Genomic DNA, 6,000 nt, shown 5'->3' with positions numbered 1-6,000 from the left:
CCCTGATTCACTTCTCACTCCCAAGGAAAGCAGGGCATAGTGTGAGTGATATCTTTCTTTCGTTAAGGAGACTGTAGCCTGAACTGAAACCTATGATGGTGTTACTATAACACATGCGGAAGAAATTTGGATCTTAGGCACTTTTAGAACATCAATTATTGTAAATGACTAGCATGTTCATAAGTATTAAAACTTAATGAGTTTAAATACTAACCTTTTGTAGTTCAAACTCCTTTTGCCTCACGAACCGGTTTCGAACCACCACTAGTGTCTTCTCCACTATTCTCCGGCCTTAGAACGGGATTGTGGAATCCGGTGAGTGACTAGACTTGGGAGGGATTTTGTAAAGATGGAAGAGAGTGTTTTTGAGAGGTTTTTCATCAAGATGAAGAAAAATTTTTGCAAGTATCATGATCACTCTATTTAAAGAGTCAAGTTTGCATGTTCATGCAAACTTGAGATCACCAAATTTTGACACTTAAAATTCCACTCAAATGTTTGGGATTATGTGGCAAGCATGCATGTTTGAGTTAACCAAATTTTGACACTCAAAATTCCACTCAAACTTGTGGGGTTTGTTTGGCAAACATGCAAGTTTGGTTAAACAAAATTTTGACACCTCAAAATTCCACTATCATGGATTTTTCCATTAGATGAAAGTCAACATTTTGACTTTCTTCATTTTAATTCAACAATTAATTTGAATAATGAATTTCAAATTAAAATAACATTAAATGATTAATTAAACTATTTAATTAATATTTAATATTAATTCAAATGCCAATCCCAATCAATTCCGACACATAATTGATTAAGATTTCTTATTTAAATATCTCAGATTCTCTCTTTTCGTTTAATTCGTAAATAAAACAAAATTGCGGTTAAATATATCGTATATATGTAACGCATATTCCCTAATTTGAATTCGAACACTTCGAACTCACTCGTCACACTGTTCTATGGTTTAGTCCGATATGAGCTAGCAGAGGGACCTAATGGACCTATAGATCATGGGCTCCAACGATTCAAGATTAACCGATTAAACTCATTAACCTGGTTAACCAACATTCGTTAACTACTAGGACACTCCACTATAGCCTAGTAGTTGCACTCCCCTCACTATAGATATATTTCTGTCCATTTGATATAACCATGATTAGTAAGTCGATCCTTCATAGGTTGTTCGTAACTTGAGCTGGGTCAATTTACCGTTTTACCCCTGAAGTTACTTCTTGTTCCTTATGTCTCACTGATCCTCTAATAAACAATTGGTTTGTGGTCCAACCAGTAAACCGAATCCCTCTCAGGCCAATGAGAGAGTGGGGCCCCTTGTTCAAGACCTGGAGTCAGTGCTTAAGGGAACTACCTTTCTTCTATCCCAAAAAGTGGGTAGGAGTGAATTCCGTCTTGCACCCCACGTCCCCAGCCATTCACCCAGTCTTACCCCTGAAATGGGAGGCCTGTTGAGTCGGCGAACTAGAGCCACTCTCACCCATGCAAATCTAAGGATAATTCCGAATAAACAGGAGTTCATGGTTAGCTCAGGATTAAAACCGAGTTACCTAGGTTATCGAATGAAAAGAAAATCAGTCTCAACAGTAAACGACTTTATAAAGTGAGAGTGGTTTTCTTCATGGTCCGATATTATGCAATACTCATTGCATAGGACGCCCCCACTCACATGTCTCCACATGCACAATTTAGTGATCACATTGTTTATATCATATACAAAAGTGGGCCGCATCCATAGTGTCCCCAGAATAAGGTACTCAGCCTTATCCTTATACTATAGATCATTTTGACTATATACTTGAACTTGATCCACTCTTATGTCTCTACATATAGTTCAAGTAATCATACTATAGCCAGAGTGTTCTTAGTTTATTGGATTTAGATTAACGATAGTAAAGTTCACTTTATTCAATAACAATTTTTTACTTAATAAACATCAATAATAACTTTATTGAAAATAGAATATATCTTTGTTTACAAACTATGAGTTTTAGGACATAAAACCCAACAACCTACACTCTTTTCTTGTGTGTAATGAGTAACTACTATTTCTAATTCTAATTCATTCTTATCGGTTTTTAACACCTCTCTTCTTAAAAAAGGTTAGGCGGGGAACTGAGGAATCAAGCACCTTCGAACCGCAAGGGCTAAGACTAGTGATCTTCTTCGCATCGAGAAAGAAACTCATTGATAAAGGATCTCACCTTACTCTAAGAAGGTAGCTTGCTTACTTCTGATGTTGCAGAGGAAAGACTAGAAGTAGAAGGAGGGAGAGTTGGTCAAGTCTTAAGACAAGGCTCGAATAAGCTCTTACAGTTAGGAACAAAACAGACTAACTAAGAGTAGGAATACAGGGAAAAGAAGTCCCCTCCACTCTTCATCAGTGGTTGATCAAAATCAGTCATTCACAACCATGAAGGATTCCTCGAAAAGTTCAGGATTAGTAATCAATCCTTTTTAGAAAGAGAATGGATTCGGTCTTATACATAGGCGAGGAAGGTAATATCAAACAAAAGGCAAGAAGATGAGTTCTTCTTCTTTCTCTCAAGTCGAAACTCAAATACAGCTAGTTTGCGGAGAGTTGCCTTAGCTTAGGTTCCTTCCTTGGCTGCTTTGCTTCTCCTACTTGGCAGCTTTTCTCAATTTTGAGTCGTCTTCGTTTTTTATTGGCTTTTACGGCTGTAATCCTTTTTCTAAAAAGTTCTATCAAAACTAATTCAATCTTCTATCTGGGAACCGTCTCTTCTTTGTATGCTGCTAGTTACGGTATGGGGAAGCCATCGTATGATATGTAGGGGCTTCGCTTTCCTTTTGTGTTGCGAGTGTATGCGTCGCGTACACCACGGTCAGGGCTATCACAGCTATCTTGTACCTAGTGTCGGTGCAGCTTTGTTTGGTCTTGATTCTGGAAAGAACCCTATGACTGACCTAGCTCAAATTTGATGTTGATTCTAGAAAAGCAGAATCCGCGGGATCCTTTTGTTCAGGAGAAACTTGATATCTTAGTTCGGAACTGACTGGATATGCTAATGAGGTTGTTTACAATGCTTCGAGAGAGGTCGGTACGGAAAGAATTGATTGAGTGATTCACCTAAGACTGAAAAGCCTTATGCAAGTATTTTCGTGTGCATGTCTGCTTTGGAAACAAACCCCCCCATTACCAACTATTTCTATTTTGCTCTTAATTGATTTCTTCTATAAGAAGGTGTACATTTGGTCCTAACCAGATTGATTCAGTCTATGTCTAGAGAAAGAGACTCGTCTTATCCAAGAGTCTAGCTAACTCTAACCCAGTCTCAATCTCGAAGAGGTTTCTTTTTCCTTAACGCAGGATCTCTTCCGCCCTCGCGAACTGAATGTAATAGTCCCTTTAATAGGAACTTCCTTCAGGTGCTATCCTATAGAGAGGAGCAGAGCCACTCGCTCTTAGTCTAACTACGAGTTAGGGGAGAGGAGCGAAAGGAAAGCAAGCCGCTAATGAATGGACAAGACTGTAAAGGACAGGACGGAAGATGGATGAAAACACCTATTCTATTCTATTTACCGAGTTCAAGAAGTAATAGGCCAGGAGTGAACGAGAATGAATAAGGAGTCTTTCTCTTTTACCGGCTGTAACTGTAAAGGGGAAGGTTCAGTAGTGATTGAGTTTACCTAGAACAAGAATTTCCTGAGAATAACGAGCCAGAACAAGGACCAAGAGAAGTGTTTGAATAAAACACCTATTTACGAGTTCAATCAGGAGAAGGTTCATGAGCAAATCAAATCTTTCTTTCATTCTCTGATTCTTCTTCTTCTTTCACTGTTCAGTCTCATTAATCGAGAGAGAGTTGAGTCTTGACTTCCAGTTTACCTCGTTCAAGAAGGAAAAGGAGAATTCTAGTTTCTTACAGGAGAGTACTACGTCAGTGAAAGAAAGGAGAAGAGAAAGAATGTTTCGGATTGACTGACAGTGAACTCGAATGAATCTTTCGTCTTTCCTTCCTGTTCCGATTAATTAATAATAAGGAGTCTCCCTTCAAAGAAAGACTTACAACTCGGTGTGTCTCGAATCTTGTGAGTTATTCAATCTTTCCTCTTCCTTTTCAGTCGAATGAATAAATAGGTGAATGAGTGAAAGAAGGTGAAGGAGCCGGAGTTTAGTTCGTAAACTCTCATTCTTGTTTCGTTTCTTCTTGTCTTGTCTCTTCTCTTTTCTTTCCTCTGCCTGTAAAGAAAGGATAGATAGGTTGGTTCGTGAAGTAGCTCTTTGTCGGTTGAGTCTTGACTTGTTTAAAGTTCAATCCGTCTAACGAAGAAATAGGTGAATGAGTTCAATCAGTCTAATTAATGAATAAATAGTCGTCTTTACTTACCTTGTTCAATCAGTCCAGGAGAGAAGCCACTTTACAGTTCAATCAAGAGAATGAATAAGGAGTAACGTCTTGACTTACAAATTACCTTGGTCAAGAGTGAAATTAGTCTCATTAATCTTTCGGCTTTATAGTTCAGGGAGAAGTTCAGAGTCTTTGAAGGCCAATGCGGGGGAAGGAGTAAAGAGAACAACAGACCGAGTTCAATCAGGTTACGGTTCAGGTTCTTCAAACAAATAGCTTTACCCCTCTGAAAGAAGAATAGGCCAGGGTCGAAGACGCTCGACGAGAAAAGAAAAAAGGTTCCCTTTAGTCTTGACTTACTTAAACCTGACTCATAAAGAATCAGAATAAATAGGTAGAGGTTACGGATTGAATCAATAACCAGCTAAATAGGAGAAGGGGAAGGAGAACGAATAAGGGGATTTATCTTTCATTTCATTCCTTTACTTACTACTCCACCTAGTGAAGGGAAGGGAATCCGGACCGGTTACGGAGCTCAGCTGCTTTAGAGTTCGTTCAGAGTAGTTCTGTCTTATTAATCCAATCGAGAGTATGTATGGATCTTTTACAGTTCATGGAGAATGAGTAAATGAATTAGTATAGTTCAGGCAATGAATTTCATATGCTTTCCCTTGTGTTTGAGTGAAATGGAAAGAAGAAATAGGGAATATCGTCAAAGGCTCAGTCGAATTAAAAGAGAAGAGAATCCTCAGTCTTTCCTTCCGGGTCAGGGTTGAATGAATCTATTCTTTCATTGTCAAAGGCTATTAGTAGGGTCGGTTCACTCTTTCGCTTTCTTCTTCTTCTTTCTTTCCACTGTAAAGGCTATTAGTAGGATCGGTTCACTCTCTTTCGGCTTGACTTCTGCTGCATTACCTTCTTCCTTCAATCAAAGAGTTACTTCAACTGCATATGCTTTACTTACTTTACCTACTGAAAGAATAGTTCAACCCGCGGGAAATCAGGTCAGTCAGGTACTATCGGAAAAGCTGAATGAGTCAGTTAAGTAGTCAAAGTAGTTCAGAATAACTCATAAGGAGAAAGAATATGCTTTTTGCGGCTTTCCCTTCTTCAAGACCGAGTGAAATCAGTCAAAGAATCAATAGGTAGGTTCCCCGCGGGTTCTTGAGTCTTTCTTTACAGTTAAAGAATCTAAAGTTATTGAGTAGAATGAATCTTTCTTCAATCCAGGGATGAAAACATCTATTCCATATTACCGAGGGAAAACCGTTAAAGAAAGGTGAATGAGTCAGTAAAGAGGGAGAGGACAAAGATAAGAGAGACCGAAGGGAAAAAGGAGCTGTTATCGAAGAAGCTATAGAAGAGCACCACCACGGTTCAGGTTTAGGTTTCACTCTTTGATAGAACGAACTAATCTGTAGCTAATGAATTGACTCTTTCTTGAACTGTAAAGAAAGGAGCTTTAATTGATTTACTCAACTGTAAAGGTAAAGTAGTAGGGTCAGGAGAATTATTCCTTCATTTGCTTCTCCCTTCATTTATTCAAACACTACTGGAGAATGAATCTTTAGTTGAGTCTTTCAAAGCTGCTAACTCCTTCATTTCTTCTTTCACTGTAAAGTCTCATTCATCTTGTCTTGCTTTCGTATTTGACAAGGGAGAGGAAAAGAGTTCG

The sequence above is a fragment of the Cucurbita pepo genome, chromosome 6, assembly GCF_057944985.1.
Source record: "Cucurbita pepo subsp. pepo isolate OVF chromosome 6, ASM5794498v1, whole genome shotgun sequence".
NCBI lineage: Eukaryota > Viridiplantae > Streptophyta > Magnoliopsida > Cucurbitales > Cucurbitaceae > Cucurbita > Cucurbita pepo.
This window is presented reverse-complemented; position numbering follows the sequence as displayed.